We start from the raw sequence: 24,189 nt of genomic DNA on the forward strand, positions 1-24,189 counted from the left end.
TTTTTTCACACGTCAAAGTGGTACCCCAAAAAAGCTTTTGTCTGTTTTTCAGAAGATTTTTTTATGAGTTTTCAGGAGATTTCAAAGGACTTATTGTTATATTTTGGAATTGCGGGAAATTTCCAGAAGCCCCTGGAAAATCAGGAAGCCGCGGAAAACCTGTTATATATTAGTTTTAATGTTTTCATTTAATAAGTTACACCTAGACTTAGCGCGGGCCTATGAAAGTGCGGGGCCCACTGCGACCGCATAGGTTGCAGTGGACTAAGTTCGGCCCTGTGTGTGTGTTTGCTTCATTCTTTCGGAAGACGTTTATTGTACATTAGAATAGGTTCTTCCTGGAGTTATTGGAAAGACTGTAGCCTTTGCCAGCCAGGGGTTTTAGTGAGCTCTGTGAGCTCCCCCCAGCGGGATCAAGCACTATTTCCAGTATTTAAAAAAAAAAATTCATATATATTTTGAAGTATCTATAGTGCATTATCCTGCTATTAAAAAATTGTAGTCCAAAAACCAAATTTGCTATTCCCTGCATATTGATAGAATACTACAAGTAACACTATTCTAATAAATGTGACAAGCAACGTTTATTTTTGTATTTAAAAAATGCAACTCTCACAGCTTTATGGAGAGGAAATCAAATTCTACTGAAAATTATCCATAAAATACAAATTTTCGATCAGATGGTTATTTAGTAATTACAATAGCATATATAAATTCGCATTATAGTATTTCATGGTAATAATGAAATTGGCAAACTAGATACAATACATAGGCGCGACAATAGCTGATAAGTACTTTAATGATACTATCGAACTTCACACAGACACACACACACGTACACACACAACTTTATACATCTTTATTATCCATGATGAAATTAGTCTTATATTTTTTTGCATTAGAATTAAGGTAAACATATTAATCATATCATATTAACAGACAAAACAAATGGTGGATTACTTCCTTTTTTTGCGCCCCTCTAATGTGTACAAATATTATACATTTATAATGACTTGTTAATGAAACAAATAAGCCTTGTGCTACAGCTATTTGTACACATCTAAAAATCTTGTTGAGGTTGGAAATGCTTTAAGATCAATTCAAAAACTATATACATGTATGTATTCTACGTATGGACTGTTGATTCAAAAAAAAAGAAGCAAATCCATTAGATATTTACTTATGAGTTTACAATAATATTTTTTTTGCTATTGAATTTTTTGGTTTCCATGAGACTGTTTTATAGACTGGCAAATAATGTAACAACAGCAGAGAGAACTAGTGAAACAATTCCAACAGCAAGAGAATCTGCTGAACAAACGGCGCTTTTAATTTTGTCATATTCCGCCTGGGTGCATCCATTCAGCGCGACCAGACACGTTTGGACTGAGAACCCGTTTTTGTTATATATGATGGCTTCACAATATTTGTTTGAAGCAATAAGGTTTAGAAAATCAGCGTTGGCATTGCATTTATCATTATACACTTTTCCGCAATTATCACTTGTTTGGGTAATTGCTGTTTTCACGTCAACAGCCAATGTCTGGCCCAACAGTCCAAGAATTAGTCCGAAGTAGATCAAACTTGGATTCATTTTTTTTCTTGGTTTAGAGTTCTAAAACCTGTGAAAATAAAATATATCTTTCTAATCAATTTTGTTAATGTTAATTATATGTTAACTGTATGTTACCTGTATGCTAACTGTACGTTAACTGTATGTTAACTGTATGTTACCTGTATGTTGACTGTATGTTACCTGTATGTTGACTGTATGTTACCTGTATGTTGACTGTATGTTACCTGTATGTTGACTGTATGTTACCTGTATGTTACATGTATGTTACCTGTATGTTACATTATGTTAGCTGTATGTTACCTGTATGTTACCTGTATGTTAGCTGTATGTTACCTGTATGTTGACTGTATGCTACATGTATGTTAGCTGTATGTTACCTATATGTTACATGTATGTTAGCTGTATGTTACCTGTATGTTGTTAGCTGTATGTTAACTGGATGTTAGCTGTATGTTACATGTATGTTAACTGTATGTTACCTGCATGTTAACTGTATGTTACGTGTATGCTAACTGTATGTTAACTGTATGCTACCTGTATGTTAACTGTATGTTAACTATGTTAACTGTATGTTAACTGTATGTTACCTTATGTTAACTGTATGTTACATGTATGTTAGCTGTATGTTACCTGTATGTTACCTGTATGTTACCTGTATGTTAACTGTATGTTACCTGTATGTTAACTGTATGTTAACTGTATGCTAACTGTATGTTAACTGTATGTTACCTGTATGTTAACTATGTTACCTGTATGTTAACTGTATGTTAACTGTATGTTACCTAATGTTAACTGTATGTTACCTTATGTTAACTGTATGTTACCTGTATGTTAACTGTATATTACCTGTAATTTAACTGTATGTTACCTGTATGTTACATGTATGTTAACTGTATTAATTTTGTGTGATCTTTCTGTCCGTCCGTTTGTCAGTTATTCACGTTTATTTTGTTTGTTTTAAGTGTTTCGTTCAAACTATTGTAATAATTGAAGGGAGGCAACTCAACGAGGACATAGACGTTTATTTACACGAGGACATCACAAACACAAAGGCATCTGCCTTGGGCACAGCATCTCCATATTGGCTCTCGACTTGGGCGGAAATAGTTTGTCTCTCATGTCAACATCTGACTTGTCTGGTCACAGATAGTGCGCACCTTCTTTCTGCACTATCTTGGATGGCGTTGCGCATGGCAAAGTCATAACACTATGGAGACCATCTAACGACAATCCAGAGCAGATACCACACAAACATAAAAACTAGAAAAGCTACTGACAATCGCATTGGCTACTTTTTGTCTTCTGAAAGCCGACCATTTTGGATATATTTCATTTGTAGGATTTTTTTTTCAATACACTATTTTAACAGCAATTCATACAAATAAGTGAGGCTATAGTCAGATGGGAACTTTTTTGTTTCATTTAAAACTTTCATTTATACATTCTAAAATGTATCAAAAGACATTTTTTTAAAGTGAACAAATCTAAAATAAAAATATAAACAAGATTACAGAGGCAGCCCCGTCGAAGTTGGATCCCTGTCGGATCTGCCTATCGCAAGAAATATTCAAGACGTGAGTTAATTTTGATGGTCAAAAGTAATAATGTTTCAAAGATTCATTTGCCGTTGCAAAAAAAAAATGATTTTTTTTTCTGTTTTACATGTTTCGGGTGTTCCTTCTAAGTTAAAAATAATTAGCTTCTCGCTGGACGATAGATTATGGCAGTGAACAGGGTATGAACCCTGGCTGGTCGTGCAGTTTGCGCGCTGGAGTGTCATTCGGATTTATCGATGGTTCCTGGTTTAGACCTTGCCTACTCTCATCTCCCGTCGTCCTGCGGGAGGTTTGGACTAGGAAGTAAACTATCTTCGACTCTGAAGTAACATCCGAAACATGTAAAACAATCAAACAAACCACCCGGGACCGTTGAGATAATCAGTTCAGCACGCTAACCACACGACCAGGCATTGCTCTTAACTTAATAATAAACCGGATATGTACAATTTGTCAGACGAGCGATTTTAGATAACCTTTCAGCATTGATTTGTAATTGAAAAAAAAAAAAGAAACGAACAGATATATCGTGCTTGTACTTCGATGTCTCAGCACAGTTATCAACAGAGATATTGGCGTTTTCATTGAGGATGTAGATCTATCTAAATTAAACTTTTGATTTAGCACTCTTAAGATCTATTAATACTAGATCTAGGTCTATAAAATAATGGAGTAATGTAGATGTAATTTAGATAAGATTTATGTAAAAAAGAATCCTAGATAATAGGCCTAAATCAATAGACTGTATGCAACATTAAATTTTAAAATAGTATATTAGTTTTAGTATAGTGTTATAAACCTGGTGGTGGCACAGAGAGGGGTAGTGGTGTGAGTGTAGTCAGCCGACGCAAATCGCCCCAGGCCAGCGCTAGACGAGCGGTCAACCGTGACGAGTTACGACGATCGGCCGAGACGAGTTAACAACATGAAGGTTCGAGTAGGATCGGCGTCGTGAACAGAGCTCATTAGCGTCACGAGAGTTGTAGTCATCTGACCACCTAGAAACGTCGAGGGGCGTTCTGTCCGGTTCGAGAAGGCCAGTAGGGACCCTATATAAGAGCGGAGGTGTCGCAATACAAGACAGTCGAGAAAAGGGGCTCAATACAGCAAGGTTCACGGCAGGGGTTCAGAGCCCGGTTCACTACAGTCCGGTCGACTACAGCACAGTTCAGCGGTGTGGTTCTGTACGGAGCATTACGACGGTTCAGTGCGGAGTACTATCAAGTACAGTTGAGACGAACGGCGTCTTGATCTTGGTCTGTGATCGAGTCCGACACAACGAGCCTAGTGTGTGAAGTCAGTCCTGAACTGTTGAACCCAGTGAAAGCCCGGAACAAGACGGAGAGGCCAGTGCAAGAGTTGATACGGCGGAACGGTGTTATCGAAGAGGTATTTGTACGGTCTTGTGTTACGTGCTGCCAATTGTACAGTATTGGCTGTTATTTCTTCAACTATTAAAGTGTTACGTTACTTTGGAGCCCTGAGTTGTCAAGTTCTTTAAGTTGGTGGTGTATGGTGCAGTTTGCAGAGAGCCTGGATAGTGAGATTCGTAACAATATTATAACATTGCAATATTGATCAAGTCGTTAGGAAATCAAAATCTACACTTTAAGTCTAGAAATTGAGATTCTACATCTTGATCTAGTCTATATTAGTCTAGACTAGATCTAGAAATTCCAGATCTAGACTTATCAATGATTTTAATTGGATATATAAATCCAGATCCAGATATACTGTAAAAAAATCTAGATCTAGTTTTAAAAATCTAGATTTGATCTAAATCTAGCTATCATTCCTTTTTTAAACACGAGTCACATAACGAGGCACCGAATGAGTTCTTTTAGCATTAAAGAATTCATTCCATCTGATGTTAAAGAAAAAAAAACACTACGTTACACGGCCTAGTTAAACTAAAAAGCGCCTTCATCAATACGACATTTAAAGAATTAATTCCATATGACGTCAAAGGAATAAAAAAAAAACACTACGTCACATGGCCTAGTTAGCCTAAAAAAAAAGCCTTCATCAATACGAGCAATTTTTCGAGGTTGCACCGAGTTTTTTAGCATTACATTTAAAGAATCCATTCCTATAACGTCAAAGGAAAAAATTCTATTAGGTCACAATAGGCTAGTACCAAAACAATTTCTTTATTAATACGAGATATTTTACGAGGGTTCATTGACATTGGTGCACTGAGTTCTAATATAATTTATTAAAGAGGATCAAAGACGCATTCTTTTTTGCGTTTTGTCTGTCAGTCTGTCTGTCCGTCATCTTAATATAAAAAAAACAACTAAAAGCTATTTAAAAAAATTTTAAACTTTAATTTTCGTTTCAAAACATCGCAATAGTCTTAAGTATGAACGCAATAGATTTAAGCTTATATAATGGATTGTTCCGGATGTTTCTAAAATGGTAAAAGAAAAAGAGAATTCCAGATAAAGGTAATACCGTTAATTAAATTTTTGAGATGGTCTCGTATAAAAATTAGTTGTACCACAGCCTTATGGAGAGATTTTCATACCATACTTTGTTTTTCGGAAGTTGTTTTCCTTAAAAATCGGAACATAATATTAACAATAATTAGATTTTTTAATGTTTTAGCTAGAAAATGTTAAAGAGTTCAGGAACATAAAAGAGTTTTACTCGCAAGAGGCTTTGTTCTAAAGTGTTGTGATTGAGTTCAATGTTACATCACACCTCTGAATTCATTTGTTTGAATTGGTGCCAGAATTAACTACTCGCCAAATGACAAACTTAATGCGATTGTGAATCATGTAATAGACAAGGTTTTTTTTAATTTAATACTTTGATATTATTTGAAGTCGTGAAAAGAGCGGACCAGTATTGCATCTTTTCAAGCCTCCCTGAGAACCTTCATCATCACCTGTTACATTAAATCAAATAATAAAGCATAATGAAGCCTTGTTGTGAAAACAGTTGCAAAAAGAGTCAGAGGCAATAAATGAGAGCGTAAGAAACACGCAAGAGAAGACAACTAAGTCTACTCACACAACCTCTAGCTGGAATAGCTTGCCCCGTGCACATCTGAACATTTTTTAACCCAAATAGATCTCACAAGCCGTATGAGATTGCACATAAACTTCAGTCCAAAGTATGAAACCCCAGGATGACCAAAGTGGACATGATTGTATTACGATCGACGAATTATGTTATTTGAACTATGTATTGACCAATTAAATCTATCATACCTGATATGAAAGTAGCTGATGCTTGACAGTGGATGGAATTCGTCAGACAAAATCTGTGCAATTTTATCCTTTCTTTCGATCATATTTATAAGCTTTTTCTTCAACCTCACGTGACAGATAATATTTGGCATCCAGGAACTAAAATCTGATACATGAATCTGCATAGAATTTCTTAGAAACATTTTCACTTAAAAAAAAAGAGGTGGGTCTTGCATACGTATACTTTTAAAAATATAAAAATAGTTAAAAACAGCCACAAAAAATGAGGTCACAAAAACGCGTGGAGAACTTTTAATTCTTGTGTTTATTTGTTATATAACAATTTAAGGAGAGAACAAATCAAATGTCTTTCACACAAATTCAATAGCGGATCTTCTTGGCCAGTGATGCCCAACGTAATTTGACATGCGGGAATTTTTAATTTTCGACACTCGTATCGCGGGCCACATGAACAAAAAGATACAAAAAAACGTAATGAAACGGAACTAAAACTATTTGATTAGAATCCCGAGGATCTAGCACTTACTGTAATTAGCGAGATGTTTGAAGTTACCGTGGATCTAGCACTTACAGTAATTGGTGAGATGTTTGAAGTTACCGTGGATCTAGCACTTACAGTAATTAGTGAGATGTTTGAAGTTACCGTGGATCTAGCACTTACAGTAATTAAGGAGATGTTTAAAGTTTATCTTCTTTAGTACCCTTCGGAAAATAGCTTCATTTCTCTACTTAAAATGTGAGCAACATTATATCTTAACCACCGACTCATTTTCTAATCTTTTTTTTTTTTTGGCAACTATTCAATCCTTCAATCTCTAAATGTAGTTTAACAATATTTTTTTTCGCAGCTCAAATCAAGAATGCTGCTATATTTGTTTGTTGGTTTTTAAACAGCCACACTTTTTTTCACAAATCAAATACAATGGCATATTGTCATGTTCTACATAAAAAGTAAAGATCCGTTCATCTAGTCCCATTTCATAAACACAACATTACCATAGTACCAATTCATCAGAGAAAAAGTTAAGGCGCAAACGTAGGTAAAAATAACTTTATCAACCTTTTTGTAGAGGGAATTTTCTACTTTTTGTGGCGTCGTTTTGGCGGGCCGGATCTGGCCCGCGGGTCGTATTTTGGGCATCACTGTTTAGGCTCATTGCACATCAAGCAAGTGCAGGTCAAAAGACAGATATTTTTTAATCACGAAGAGCTTGAAGATTATATATATATAAGGGAAATCTGTTTTAAGTTATAATATTGTTTAATTTAATAATTTATACACCTAGAAATAGCGCGGGTCTTATGGAGGTGCGGGTCCTATGAAAGTACTGGGCACACTGCGGTCGCATTGGTTGCAGTGGCCTAAGGCGGCTCTTCAAAATAGCGGCAACATACGCCGCCGGTCGACTAGTACAGCTATATTTAACTATTTCGGTGGGAACCAATTTAATGTCTTTTTAAATAAAAAAAAATATAAACTAAACTAAAATGAAGTAGTTTAACTAAACGTCAATCACTATTTTTAAACAAAATTTAAAAATAATTGTAAAAAAAAAAAATAATACAAAACTGTAAGGGAAAAATACAATTTACAGCCATATATCTCAATACAGTAAGAACTATTTAAATGTTTATATCAAACAAAATAAATAAATTGCCAAACATTTTATTCACAACTCGGTTCATTTATTTTGTTGGTACATGTGTTATTTGAGACAACAAATAATGGTGCAAAGTTTTAACGTGATCAGAGAATGAGAAGTGCGAGAAATAACGTGTTCAAAATTTGTATCAGACAGACAAACAGGCATAGCCAGTTAATATAGTCTTTGTAAAAAAAAAAAAATATTTAAAAACAACTAGAAAAAGAAAACTTTGACAGCTAATCATCATTTTTGTTTTTGGTTTGTTGGGTCAAGAATCTAGACCTAGCTAATTTATATGACTAGACGTATGGTTCGATCTAAATTCTTTTATCATTGTAAAAATCTCTCTCCGCAAAAAAAAAAATCAGTATTAATGAATATTTCTCTTACATGCGTTCTCGCACAATAAAGTAAATAAAAAATGTTTGTGTATATTTTTTCCAAGAATTGAAACCTTTACAAAAGAAGGCTACTTTCAGTTTTTAGCGGCCTCCAAAAGGGGAAAAGGCGCTATTAGTTTTCTGTGGTTTGTCTGTCCGTCCGTCCTTCCGTCCCGTTTAGATCTCAGAAACTAAATAAGAAAATGAAAGTCAGACATCATCATATTCTAGATCATTCAAAGTTCTGATGCAACGGCTACTTTTTTCTTTTCCGAAAGTGAACCATTTTAATTTTATAAAATTTTATATGTAAGTAGATTTTTCAAAAAATTACACCACTTTTAAATGAAAAACTCTAGGGGAGGTAAGTCTTTTTTAAAGGTCATGGACGTCTTCATTAATAACTCAAGCTTCTTTCATAGATTCGTGCATAGGTACAAAAAAATTGCATCTAAGGTCACAATGGTAAAAGTGTCAATGGATCATTATAAAATATATTTTCCATTTATTAACTAACTCATTGAATAGAATACTGACTCAAATGTTGTTTTTAAAAAAGAATTTTGACACGAACTTCGTTTTAGTTATAAGTTTCAAAAATAATAAACTACTTTTATAGCGCGCAGTTTTGACATATACACTTCACAATCTAAATAAGACTAAAAAGAGCCCATATCTAGATATATTTATAATTATTTTGAACAAAATTTTAATTATTAAGGCAATAACTTTTGTTCTGACTGCTTAGGGGTGTAGATTTATTTATTATGTAAACAGTAGTATCACATTAAGAAATGAATAGGATACGAATAGGATACGAACAGCATAGTACACCATTACCAGGTAACAAAAGGCCTACTATTCCTGATCATAACGTTGGCCTAGGTCTAGTAATTTTATGATTAACCGTGCAAAGTCATACGAGTTCTAGTCTAGATCTAGTAGATTCTATATCAAGATTCTATATCTAGCGATAGATCTAGACTTAAATCTATATCTAATTCTGGGTCTAGACTTAGATCTAAATCTAGTTCTAGACTTAGATCTAGTTCTAGATCTAGAGTTAGATCTAGACTTAGATCTTGAATCTAGATTTAGATCTAGAACTAGATAGATATAGATCTAGTTTGTATGACAAATGACGATGGAGATATACATTTTTATTTGCGAGGGGAAACTCTTGTCAAATCATTTCTTGCTAGCTCACTATCTAAAGTAGGTCAAGAATTTTTTTCCTGTTGCCATTTTATCTAATTTTGTAAGAGGAATAACTCTTTTGTTTTCAGTTTCTCTTCATTATATGCAACATGTTATTAATTTAGAAAGTATGGATAAGGTTAATAATTATTATTAAAAATAAGTGTACGCTAAATGAATGTAGATGCTGTGACAGAGGGGTAAAGCACTTGGAACCGGAAGTTCCGTGTTCGAATCCTGGTGAAGACTCTAGGTGTACCACTTCGGGGGCCGTTTTTGAGTCTGTGTTTCCACACAAACTGTCTTTGTAACCTTGTTATTTTATTGACTTATTATAAAATAGAAAATCTTACAGTTAAGATTGAAATCTCAATAAAGAAATAGATCAAAGACTGTACATGTTGGCTTGGTAAAGATAAAACAAACGTAATTGAGTGTTAAGAAACATTTGACCTATGTAACAAATGTAAATGTTAATCTCTCTAATGCTAATGACTTCTGTAACTATTTTTCTTACTGATGCATTATACAACTCAATATATAAGTCAAACTTTGATTTAATGGATACAAAGTTGTGCTGAACTATGAAATATAGAATAAAATAGTCACCCAAGTCACATATTATAATACTTGATACCTGTGACGGTACGCACCGGTACGGCGTACCGGCAAGTTTTTCAATGTGGGGGAAAATTATTACTTTTCTTGTATTTATTAGTAATTTATTAATAGTTAAAATTTAGGCAATCCATCAATCCACCTATTTTGTTACGATTCCAAATTGCGACATTTATATTTTTCCGCCTCTAGTGCTGACAATGACATTCTCCTCAGGCGATCTATTTAAGTTTCAAGTTTTTTTCAATATTCAGACAGCGTCTAAAAGTCAGAGAAAATAACCCCAAAAAAGGGGAAAAAAACTGTCCAGGAAGAATTGTAAAGATACACTAATTTTCAAGAAAATTCTTACTCTAGTGTATGTGTGTGTGTGTGTGTGTGTGTGTAACTTAACTACTAGGAAGAATAGCTCAAGGAACACACAAATCTCCATTGTTTACGTATCAAAAGTTCTACATATTAGCCTTCCTCTTCACTCTGCGCCCACTCCGTAATAAGAGCAAACGCACCCAATTGACCCAAATAAAAGCTACAACATTAGGTGCGGCTATTTATTGAAAAATACAACTTTGCAAGATTCTCCAGCTATACCTTTTAAAAGCATCTTGCTAGCAACGGCTCAATAAAATGCCATAAAAGGAAGTTAGGGTCTAAGGAACCTCAATCTTGGCAGTGCCAAAGAATGATTATTTTTACATCATTAAGACTTGGCTAAAAAATGTAGCAATTTACTTGAATACTTAGTTCTGTGTATTACACAAAACAACATTGGAAACAGAAGTTCACTAAAACTTGGAAACAGAAGTTCACTAAAAACTTTGAAACTGAAGTTTACTAAAAAAAAAACTTATAAAGGAAGTTCACCAAAATCCTGAAAAGAAAAGATTCGCTATAAACTTAGAAAAAGGCGTTAACTAAAAATTTGTTTTACCAAAGACTTTAAAACAGAAGTTTCCTAAAAACTTGAAAAGACGTTCACTAAAAAACTTTTAAAAACTTAAAAAGGTTTTATCTATGTATGTCGTTACATGTCAATACATCCATTCAGTTGTTTACCCCTGCAGCAGTACTGCTGTTTATAAGGAATTATTTCAAAGCAGTGTTGAGAATGCAATGAATGATCAACTGTTGCAATATGTGACTTGAGTGACTATTTTATTGTATATTTCATAGTTCAATACAACTTTATATCCATAAAAACAGAGTTTGACTACTACGTTGAGTTGTATAATGCGTCAATAAAAAATGATTACAGAAGTCCATTGCATTAGAAAGACGCAAGATTCAACTAATACAAACTAAACAGAAACACACTGTTTTGTCAGAGACCCATGCCTGAATGCATTTCGATGCCACGCTACATTATAGTACAAATAGAAAATAGAATATAAATCGGGTATGTTATAATCTAGAACCAACAGGTAGTTAGGTTCAGACATAAAAAAAGACAGTTTTAGATTACATAGAAGCAGCGACATCAACGCTGGAAATCATCAACTTTACTACGTCACAAGTAGCCTGTCAAAAACAACAACAATACATCCTGGTCCTTTAGAACAGGGGTCGGCAACCTGCGGCTCGCGAGCCACATACGGCTCTTTGGATGTTAAGCTGCGGCTCTTTAGTTCCATGCGCTAAATATTATTTATTTTATCGAAAAAAAACAACATTTAAAAATTGTTTTGATTCGATTAAAGAGTATTAGACACCAATTCTATCTCTCAGCCACCTGTACTCGCTTTTAAGCGCACCCCTCCCCCATGTCTTGAAATGTAACATATTTGCAGGTGGAAGATATTCTTCTTCTTCCTTGTCACTTGATATAGATGAGACTTGCGACATAAAAGGCACGGCACAAGTTAACTTTTTTGTCAGATATACACGGCACAAATTAACCTTTTTGTCAGATGTCTTCCCAAGGTCCAAAAGAAGAACCTCTAGGATTGCTACCGCTCTCGTGACAAACTAGAGGAGAAGATACAGCTAATGTCGTGCAAAAATACCTTGAATACAATATAATCGATAGAAATAAAATCGTTTCAATAGCAACTGATGGAGCCAGAAGTATGACAGGAAAAAAGGGGCAACTACGATTCTTTGGCCCAAAATAAACCACTGAATTTTTACGTTTCACTGCATAATACACCAAGAAGCGTTTTGTGTCCAAACATTCCGGCCGATTTGGTAATCAAGATTGTTAACAGCATCTTGTCAAAAGCACTCTACCGTTGTCAGTTTAAAGAATTCTTAACGAAATGGAGACTCGGTATTCCGACCTCCTTCTTTACAATAAAGTGCAAAGGCTCTCCAAAGGTATAGTGTACGTTTTGCTATGTGCTTGAATGAATTAAATACACCCATAAATGAAAAGCTATTAATCAACCTGAATTAGAAAACGACAAATGATTGCAAGCATTTTACTTTATGGTGGATATAACAGTGGAATTAAATGAGATGAATCTACAACTGCAAGGAAAGAGAAACCCAACCGATGTTTTGGTAGAAGAATTGGTTTGTTTTGAAAAAAAATTTAATCTTTTTGCAGAAGATATTCATAGCGGTCAATTACTTCATTTTAAATTTGTAAAGCAATATTGCGATAAAACCAGTGCAACTGTTGACACGAATTAGTTCAGCACAGTTATTTAAAAAATGAAAGATGAATTTACTGACAGATTTGAGCAAGTCAAAACAAACAAAACTGTTGTAGCTTTTATAAAAAATCCTCTCAACACAAATAGTAACGAAATCCGCATTAGCTATTTGTAATTGATACTGGATCTCTAGAAATCCAGTATGCTATTGATCGATTTATAAAGTAAAGTTTATGGAATGGCGAATTTACACAGTTGAAAAGCAAGTTGGAAGAGCTGGAGCTCTTCGGATCGGCATATTCGTGCGAGCAAGTGTTCTCTTGCATGAACGTAATTGTAGGTAAAGTAAGAAGCCAACTAACAAATGAAAATGTGCAGTCGTGTTTGAAACTAAAAACAAGTTATGAGCCAAATGTATCCAAATTTTCTAAAACCAAAGCCATAACTTGAATTTGTTTGCTCAATTATTTGTTATTGAAGGACAAGATGGTGTTATATATTAATGTTTTATTGTTAAAATAATAAGTAAATATCTAATAATACCATATAAATATATATATAATCTAATTTGTTGTGAAACGCACTATTTATATTAAGATAAATAGATATTTTTTCTTATGAATGAATGGATTCTTTTTTTTTATCAAAAAACTTTATTTATGCGAGTACTATTTATTGTTTGGAAGAAAACAAATTTGTGGCTCTTTAAAAATCTTGAAATTTTGTTAATTTTAATTTTTGGCTCTTCCGACTCAAAAGGTTGCCGACCCCTGCTCTAGAATAATAAATTATAGATCTAGCTTTTATATAGTGCTTTCATGCTTAGAGCGCTATGGTCCAATCTCGTGTTAGGCCCAGTTGGTGGGGTGAGGTATCTGGGAGAAGGTTTTCCGTGAGGCCTTAAGGCGCTCATTAAACTCAACTCTGCTTGAGTCGGGTGTCTAACCTCGAGCCCTCTTCATAGTTAACCAAGGCAAGCTAAGTCTAAGTAAGATAAGTTAGCTTTCGACTTCCCAATAGACATATTTTTTCCTCATTTAAAATACCTTGATATTTTCCTATGTAAATTATTTTTGAAAATTTTCGCAATAAAAAAATAATGTGACAACATTTTTAAAGGTAAAAAAAAGATGGGGTAAAAAAGCTAAGCTATTAAGAAACATTTTTCTGTCGATTTCCGGGGGCAGTGTTTAGAGTCTTGGCTTCAGGAAGCTTGACGAGAGGACTTGAGTTTGAATTCAGTTTGTTTTAAAATGTTTTCTTCCTGTTCTTTCTGCGACTTCGTCTAAACTAATTTTTAGAACCATAAATAAATAATTATAATTTGCGAAAGAAATCATTTTTAAGTTCGAAGATTTGTTACAATATTTGTAAAACGTTTTACATGTTTAGGAGTTGAAGATAATCGACTTCCAAGTCAAAACGGGGGATGGCAGAGAGCAGGGTATGCACACGGAACCACCGAGACAACCGAACGACAGTCCAGCGCGCATACCGCACGACCAGGCAGCGGTGTTGAGTTCAACTCTAAGATAAAAGGTCCACAAACCGAAAACTACTTCGATGCAATGTATCATCTTAAGTAAATTCCTGAAATAAAGCTTGAATTCTAAATATGTACGATGTAATCAGACTTTGAGATTCTTTTCAAAGCGCTAAGCATTTAGTCGTTCAACGTGTTGGATGCAATTTATATTGCCGAAAGACGCGCAATTTTTCAAGGACAGCTTTTGATGTTTATTTTTGTTTTTACCGCCAGAAATAATACAGCACCACATAATAGTTTGTTTATCTGAGAACTGCTTGCCACTTCGAACATTCGTCTTTCCTCCAAACTGCTGCCTGTTCTATGTCTACTTAGTTATACAATTTCGCAGGGCTTCACAAATTGGATTAACTAAATTTCACCGCTGACAACACACACTTGCTACTGGTTGACGTCGCTAGCACTTTATTAGCGATTTGGTCCAGCAGTCTGTTGACATGCGCTCTGGACAGTCTCGAAAGTCCGAGTTCGAACTCTGCTTTTTGTCATTCCTCGCAGTCCTGCGGAAGTTCCCGCTCGGAGGATTACTTCCAGAATCTAAAGGATCGTCGGAACATGTAAAACATTTTACAAACATTTTTTTTTATTCCTTGTGGTAGCTTCGATGTTGTTTTGGTATCGCCAAAAACCTCATTGCTCAAACTGCGACATTGTCTTGTACTCGTGTTGGCACTTTCCTGAGGACAAATTTTTTCCATCTTAAAGTAACCAGCCACACACGTTCATAAAACTGAATACTGCACACAGATTGGAACAACACTTCTATCAATGGATTTAAGAAATGACTGCTGAGAAGTCAAGCGTGACGCGTCAAAATGGCAAGTGACTCGTATTACATCATTTTTAGAAGCTTTTTCTCGAAAAGTTCAAAACTCTACTTCCTTTTGTGATTTGTTTCTTATCTTTTAGAGATAAACTTGAACAAGTATACAAATAAAAATAAGGAAGATGAAAACATTAAGGCGTGAAAAAAAAAGACTAACTATTTGAGACTCTACATATGGTACGCCGTACGCGCACCCCAGTTTAAAGAGCACTGCCTTAAATGACAGACTTAGATCCTCCCCAGCCGTTTGCTAGCTGTCTCCATAAATATTTGTCACTGTCAAGATTTTAGATAATGATAAAATATTAATTAAATTAATGTATTACATTTCACTGCAAACACAGATCAAATACTCAAAAAACGGCCAACAAAGATCAGAAGAAGCCCTTGCGCCTAAACGTTTCAGGCTAAAACTACATTAAAATCAGATTTACACCATCGTTTCTAGTGTTTGCTACATAAAGATGAAAGACTGATACACCGACTGGACAGATAGACCACACAGAGCTTACAGTGGACGGACGGGCGGACAGATAGACAATAAAGAACTAACAGCGGCTTTTTGCTTTAAGTGGGCCGTTTCAAAAAATAAGATTATTTGAGACTCTTCTGGGACTACGATAGTTCTTTACGTAGATGGAGTCCACTGCATGAACCGCGGGACGCAAAAAAGTAAAATGTCTTTGTTTAATCTCAGACTTGAAGCATAAAAGACAGTAATCGAAATTACTGGATCTAGAGATATGGTATAGAAAGTTTTAGTTTGGCTATAAGCCCAGACTTAGAAACATAAAAAAGGTAGCAGTCTAGACAGATTTCTAATCAGACGGCGCCCAAAATGTCTATTATTTCCCTCTTTAACAAGTAAAGTTCTTCTTTCAGACCTTGTGATCTATGGGGCAGACGATGTTAAGGTCATCTGTTTTATATGGCCAACAGTTGGCTAGAAGAGTGTCATGTGGCCAGCACAACGACCAACCTTTACTTTAACCAATTAAAGTCAGGTACCCATTAGAGTTGGGTGGACTCAGGGCGCCCTAAAAAGGAGATTCAAGGCGATTAGAACCAAGGATCCCAGGTTCGGAAACCGTGCGCTTAACCACTCAACCACCTTTAACGAATACATGAGGGAATACGTGTTGACGTACAAGTGCTCAAGATATAGAATGTCTAGACCTCCAGATCAAATTTAATCATAAAGATTATTATATTTTGAAAAATCATAATGGTCAAACCAAATTATTCCCAGTGTGACCAATTAACCAGTAAATCTTTCACACAGATTTGCATAAACCGTCATGTTCTGGCAAAATCGTTTGAGCCATTTTCGAGATTTGTATCCACCCAGGCTTCTTTTTTGTTTGTGTGTTCAACCATGAAGAAAGTGTATGCTGATTTATACCCCACCCCAATGTTTCCCTCACCCCACCCCGAGAGGAATTCCGGTTGTGCCCATGTATAAGTCTACACGGGTTAAAGAAAACTCTAGATTGATTATTTTGATCTTGACTTACAAAATTAGAAAAGAAAAAAACTTTGCATAAATGTATGTAGTATTGATCCCCTTTAATATTAAAGCCTCCCCTGTTTTTAACTGATATTGAACAGTTGTAGAAATGGTGTATTTTATATAAAAAAAAACTGCTTACATATTTAATGTAAATAATGAAATGGTTAGATTACAGAAACAATATGTACTTGTAGCATCAGAATTTAGCAAGATCTGAAAGATCTAAACGGGAAGGATGGAAAGACGGACTGATTGACAAACAGATCACAAATAACTAAAACCGGCCCTTCCCCTTTCTAGGCCGCTGAAATGGATTGATATTTTCAACATACTTCACGGACTCGCTCTCTTTACCATACACAATATAATACACTCGGAAGCCAATGTACTACTATACATGAAAATAATTTTTAACAATACTTTTAAAATACGTTTAAAAACAAAGCAAATATTAAGAGTACTTATATTAATAAGTTTGGATCAGTCATGTAATTAAATTTGTAATAGATCTAGAAAAAAAACATTTATAAAAATTTAAAATGGAGAGGAACGACCTGAATTCGAACTCAAGCCTCTACAGCATGGGTTCTCAACCTGTGGGTCGCGACCCTTTTGAGGGTCGAATGACCATTTACCAGGGGTCGCCTAAGACCATTGGAAAATTGGGGGGGTAGCAATTTTTTTATCGGATTTTTTTTGGTTGTAGTTTTTAATGTGTTCTAGCAAGTGTATTTGCGTTTTGATGGGACATTACTCAAATTACATTATTACCAAAGAAATTATGAAACGATCGTCAAGCTTCAATGGAAAAAAAATATAAAAAGTGGGGTAGACAAATATAAACCAGGACATACTACCAGAGGATACAGAGGGCACTTTTAGTGAAGTAACATCCTTGTTGGAAAGTAGACATGTTTTGTTTTTTATTGGTTCTTTATTGTTTTTTTTTATAATTGTCATTCAAAAATAGATGCTGCAACAAATGAATCTACTGTCCATCAGAGCGTCGAAACACCATTGCGGGATCAAACATTTCTTTGGTGAAGATCTAATCGCGAAATAATTCGCCGTCGTATTATAGTCAATAGAAATAAATTCATTATGGACCAACTCATGAACACGGACTTCGAACAAGAGAAAAGTAATAAAAGAAAAGACAATGACAATTATTTTGCGGCATACTTTTCTTTCAATAGTTCAAGCAGGAATTCAGAGATCCCGATGCAGCATTTATAATGAAGTTCTCTCTGTCGTATGTATTAATGTCGAACATATGTCCAAGCTTTGCCGATAACGACATCCAGTAGTTTAGTTTTGAATCCTGATGAAATTCAGACTTGACCCAGATGGAAAGTACCATAATTAAAACATATCAGCCTATGAAGCTTCTTATTTTGGTAGCTCCCAGAGTCTAAAAACCTCACACCATTACCAAGGAGTTTTTGTCAGCGGCCAAAGACATTGCTGGTTATGTTTGGAGCCAAATTAATTAATAAATTTAGTGCAGTTTGCATACCTAATGACACTATACACAGGAGATTAGTTGACATGTCTTCTGATATTAAGGAAATGGTGTCTGCTTCTTTTACTATATTTAGCATCCAGCTTGATGAATCCACAGGCGTTGTAGAGTGTTCACAATTACTAGTTCCGGTCTACTTAAGATGTATATATAATAGCGATTTTCAAGATAAGTTTCTATGCAATCCTCTATAAACGACCATTACAGCGAGTGATTAACTGACAAAGTTGGTTAAATTTGAAAAATTAAAAGACTTCTTGGAAAAATATTTATAGTGTCTGCACTCATGGTGCTCTAAGTATGCTTGGATGTCTGGATTTCAATGTTTGGTATAGAATGAGTCACCATAAGAATCCATTGTAACTCATTGTATGATTCATCCACATCTATTAGCAATGTCAATAGCAATGCATCTAAATATTTCTCTTCAATGTCAGTTCACACTAATATGGATCAAGTGTTTGCAGTCATTCTTTTTCTATATGAGGATTTTTCTAGACTTCCTCTTCCATTTCCAACACTGTAACATTGTGAAACATGTTTTTTTTTCTGCCTGTCAGTTATCAAGTCTAAATACAGAAACAAACTTGATGTGAATTCCTAATCTAGTGAAATAAAAACAAGTTCAAATACTGTCTCAACGTTGTCCATGATTAGTAATACTTTTTAAATGGTAAACTATGTATGTAATGTGAATATTATTAACACGCAATGAAAAGTAAATTTTAAAAAATCATAAAATCTGCTTTTTAAAAAAATTAAAATCACAAATTTATTTTACACTAAATAAATAGGATAAGTTTGTAACAATTAAATTAACATTATGGATATTTGTTATATACATTTTGATATTCATTTTATATCATTAGATAAATCAGATTTAGGCCTACCTAAATCTATGACATACAAAATTACGGTTGGGGGTCGCCATCTAGTGGGAAATTGTATTAGGGGGTCGCGGAGCTAAAAAAGTGGAGAACCGCTGCTCTACAGGCTTCTCAAGCCAACACGGTAACCACTCTGCATGCGGAGAGCTTAAGAACATGGTAGATTCTATAGTTATCTATTGTTTCTATAGTCTCGGCCTATTTTTCAGGTTTGTGTTCACTAGGACTCAGACGACGGCCTATAAAGGGAACTTTTTATCAGGCAGACAGAGTTAATATAGGCTTTGTTAAATGTACGACTTGAACTCGAGGGCTCAAGCCTCCTCAAGCCTCCTCAAGCCTCCTCAAGCCTCCTCAAGCCAATACACTAACCGAAGCTCAGTAGAAGAGTTTATAAGCTGGTGCGCTGACAACTTTCTAGAATTGAATGTCACAACTTATAACTTATAATAGATTTCAGAAAGAATAAGCAAATGATACACGAACTGCAGATAGACACTTCATCGATACAAGTGAAGTCATAGCAACATCTATTTGTCATTGTTGATAACAGGCTTTCGTGGGAAGGCCACCTTGAAACTGGCAAAGAAAACAGCCCAGTGGCTATTTTTCCTATACAAACTTTATAGCTTTAAACTACATGAGAATATCCTAGATCATGTTTACTGCGCGCCTACACAAAATCTGCTAATCTATGGAATCACTTGTTGGCAAGGCAACGTTTTATTTCAACTGTTGCGCCCACTAAACAACCTTATAAAAAAAATATCAAAACGACACGCACTTTTTAAACAAAAATGTCTCAGTAAAAAATAAAATAATTTTGGAAGACAACAGCCACTCTCTCAAATAATAATTACGTCCAGTCGTTGACTTCGGTGGGCGACTTCTGCCAATCAAGACTACAACCGAGCGGTACAAAAAACTCGTTCGTTCCTTACTCGGTCAGACTGTATCACATTGACTTTTTGATCACAACAAATTTCCATAAGGATCAATATAGCAGTCTTACTTCTAGTCTTAACCACTGCGCCTGTGAAGTGCTAATGAAAATAGGTTTTATAGTAATCTCTTGTTAGTTTCAAAGGACCTAAATCTCTATGGGAAGGAACTAAGTTTCTTTTTGCTCACAGTCGGATATCATTCTTTCTACACACATTTCGTCGCTTGGATACAAAGGTTTATAGCTCACGGCAATTTTATTTCTTCACACGTGAGTCTCCTCGTGAACATTAAACACTATTGGAAATCGGGGGGAGGGGGGGGCGGGTGTAACGAACTTTGGTTAGTTCTTGCTATAGACAAATAGATCGATATACTAAGGGTATGACTCTCCAATGCTGGTCCTTAAAACGTACAAGTATTATACAATACACTCGACGAAGGAGTTTAGAATTTGTATTTATTTATAGCCAACAATAGGTTACACATGTAACATTGAATACATAATCTTCAATAACTAAAAGTACTAAATGTGCCCAAATTAAATACTACAGGGCGCTTAGACTAGATTCAATTAACATAGGCCATCAATGCCACAACATAGTATTACCCCCAAATAGTCAGTTCACACAATGGCGGAAATAATATCTCTCAATACAACAGACAACAATCAACAACACCTTACTCAGACCAGGTCAGCTTTCCAACTGACCACAGGAAACCTTATTGTCTCCGCTTGAAAACCCCGTGCTAAAACACTTCACCATTCACAACGAATAAAATAAACAAACAATCACACAATCTCACATCTTACACACCCCCGCTCTTGACATGGGGGATTTATTTTTTATTATATTTTAGCTATGCATATAGATTTTATAGATTCGTTTTTAGCTGGACTGCTCAGTGTTATGTTTGTCAAGTTGAGAAAAAAATGTTTTAAGCCTTGGTTATTTCTTTATCTATTGAGAAGGGTGCAGAAGTGATGGAGTAACGCATGGACATTAAGTTATAAATTTTGCAAATGGAGACAACTCGTTACGTAAGCTAGTCACACTAGTAATCAATAGCTTCAACCTAGGATTATTTATCCAGACAATGTATATTATCACATTCTTCCCTTTCTAATTCGATATAAGATTAAGTTCTGAGATAAGTAAATATAAATAACTAAACAAAATAAAATAAATGGATTTTGTGTTACACACAAACTCGTAAGGCGCTTATGTGGGTCAGTTGTTTTCACACATTTTATTACTCATAGAATCGCGCTTAAGTTGGATCTAGCCCAATAGTTCCATAAAAATATAATCTCATACTATTGTTGATTTACTCGAACTGCTTTTTAAATCTCAATTTGTAAACACAATATACATAATAAATGTATTTAATAACTGGCCTTTCGGAAAACTTTCAGTAGCTGATGCACTTTGTATGTACGCATACTTTTTTTCTTACAAAGCTTACATGAACTCACTATGTCTGTCTGTCCCTCTGGTACAAATTTCGAACTTGTTTAAATTTAATCTCTCCCACTTCCCATTCGCCCACTTCCCACTTACCATTCGCCCACTTCCAACTTACCATTCGCCCACTTCCCACTTACCATTCACCCACTTCCCACTTACCATTCGCCCACTTCCCACTTACCATTCGCCCACTTCCCACTTACCATTCACCCACTTCCAACTTACCATTCACCCACTTCCCACTTACCATTCACCCACTTCCCACTTACCATTCACCCACTTCCAACTTACCATTCGCCCACTTCCAACTTACCATTCGCCCACTTCCCACTTACCATTCGCCCACTTCCCACTTACCATTCACCCACTTCCCACTTACCATTCGCCCACTTCCCACTTACCATTCGCCCACTTCCCACTTACCATTCGCCCACTTCCAACTTACCATTCGCCCACTTCCCACTTACCATTCGCCCACTTCCCACTTACCATTTACCCACTTCCCACTTACCATTCACCCACTTCCCACTTACCATTCACCCACTTCCAACTTACCATTCGCCCACTTCCCACTTACCATTCACCCACTTCCAACTTACCATTCGCCCACTTCCCACTTACCATTCGCCCACTTCCAACTTACCATTCGCCCACTTCCCACTTACCATTCGCCCACTTACCATTCGCCCACTTCCCACTTACCATTCACCCACTTCCCACTTACCATTCACCCACTTCCAACTTACCATTCGCCCACTTCCCACTTACCATTCGCCCACTTCCCACTTACCATTCGCCCACTTGCCACTTACCATTCACCCACTTCCCACTTACCATTCGCCCACTTCCAACTTACCATTCGCCCACTTACCATTCGCCCACTTCCCACTTACCATTCACCCACTTCCCACTTACCATTCACCCACTTCCAACTTACCATTCGCCCACTTCCCACTTACCATTCGCCCACTTCCAACTTACCATTCGCCCACTTCCCACTTACCATTCGCCCACTTCCAACTTACCATTCGCCCACTTCCCACTTACCATTCGCCCACTTACCATTCGCCCACTTCCCACTTACCATTCACCCACTTCCCACTTACCATTCACCCACTTCCAACTTACCATTCGCCCACTTCCCACTTACCATTCGCCCACTTCCCACTTACCATTCGCCCACTTCCCACTTACCATTCACCCACTTCCCACTTACCATTCGCCCACTTCCCACTTACCATTCGCCCACTTCCCACTTACCATTCACCCACTTCCCACTTACCATTCACCCACTTCCAACTTAACATTCGCCCACTTCCAACTTAACATTCGCCCACTTGCCACTTACCATTCGCTCACTTCCCACTTATCATTCGCCCACTTCCAACTTACCATTCGCCCACTTCCCACTTACCATTCGCCCACTTCCCACTTACCATTCGCCCACTTGCCACTCACCATTCGCCCACTTCCCACTTACCATTCGCCCACTTCCCACTTACCATTCGCCCACTTGCCACTTACCATTAATAATTAAATAGTGGTAATAAATAAATTTTGTTTGATACCGAAATCTTACAGTTCTATTATATACAGCTTTAAATGTAGAGTTGTTCTCTTTTTATATGCCTTTTTTTTTTGTTATATAGTGTGCTTGTTCAATAAAATATAAACCTAATGTGCTATTCTTACTGACTTAGACCCTCCCGCTCTGTTCGGCGTATTTGCAGTCAAGCTGTTTCCATAAAAATCTGTCACTAGTAATGTCTGAAGCCTCTTCCCACCTGCTCCGAGGACCTCCATAAATGTGTGGCGCCAAGTTGTACTAGGATGTCATCGCAACTCTTCTTATGCGTAATTCATTTTGTCGGAGAACATGTCCCGCAAACCTCATGCGACGCTCTGTCACAATCTTACTAAAGGGTCGACTCCCAGTTCGGCATAGAATTTCCTTGATTTACACCCGATCTCTATAACTGACTCCTAAAATCTGTCTTAGCCATCTTTGTTGAACCACATTTAGTGTTTTTCTATTTTGGCAGTTGACTATTCAATGCACTTTATAAATTAAGCCCCGCTACTGGTAGAAATGTGTAACATCTCTTGAATCCGCTCTTGGAATTAAGTGACTGTAGTTTGCTTTACATTTTATATCGAAAAGGGAAGTTTTATCGTCAAAATCATCTGTTGGGGGTTTTAAACTAAAAAATCTTTGAAGTTTTTTTTTTAATTCAAAACCCCAATTAGCTACGGTCATAGAATTTAGTAACTGTAGTTTGCTTTAGAATAATAGTGAAGATAGAGGTTTTCCACATCAAAACGCTCTGTAGGGGATTTTAAACTCAAAACCATCTCGAGGGGTTTTAAACTTTTAAAAAAGCCATCTGTAGGAGAGGGATTTAAACTCAAAACCCCCAATTGTCTTGACTACGCTCCAATAATTTTAGAGTGCAATTTTCTTTTTTTATATTGAAGAGGCATTTTTTAGCATCAAATTACTCTAAAGGGGGGTTTTAACTCAAAACCCCTTTTGGCAACGCTTATAGCATTTTGAGTGTGTAATTTGCATTTTTCTTACATTGACGATGTATTTTTTAGCTTCAAACCCCGCTTGTTGGGGGTTTAAACTCAAAACCCTTTTGGCTACTCTCATAGATTTCTGAGTGTGTAATTTTCTTTTTTGTTTATATTAAAGAGGTATTTTT

General features: G+C 35.9%; 1 long non-coding RNA gene across 1 annotated transcript; it reads right to left on the minus strand.

The window, feature by feature from the left end:
* Window positions 1–565: 565 nt before the first annotated feature.
* LOC106073071 (uncharacterized) lies at window positions 566–6,559 on the minus strand. Its single transcript, XR_008779079.1, has 2 exons — window positions 6,348–6,559; window positions 566–1,622 (listed from the first exon to the last, which is right to left on the minus strand). It is a non-coding gene; the product is annotated as an uncharacterized LOC106073071 (long non-coding RNA).
* Between the last annotated feature and the right edge of the window lie 17,630 nt (window positions 6,560–24,189).

The sequence above is a fragment of the Biomphalaria glabrata genome, chromosome 7 (genome assembly GCF_947242115.1).
Source record: "Biomphalaria glabrata chromosome 7, xgBioGlab47.1, whole genome shotgun sequence".
In the NCBI taxonomy this organism is placed as follows: Eukaryota; Metazoa; Mollusca; class Gastropoda; family Planorbidae; genus Biomphalaria; species Biomphalaria glabrata.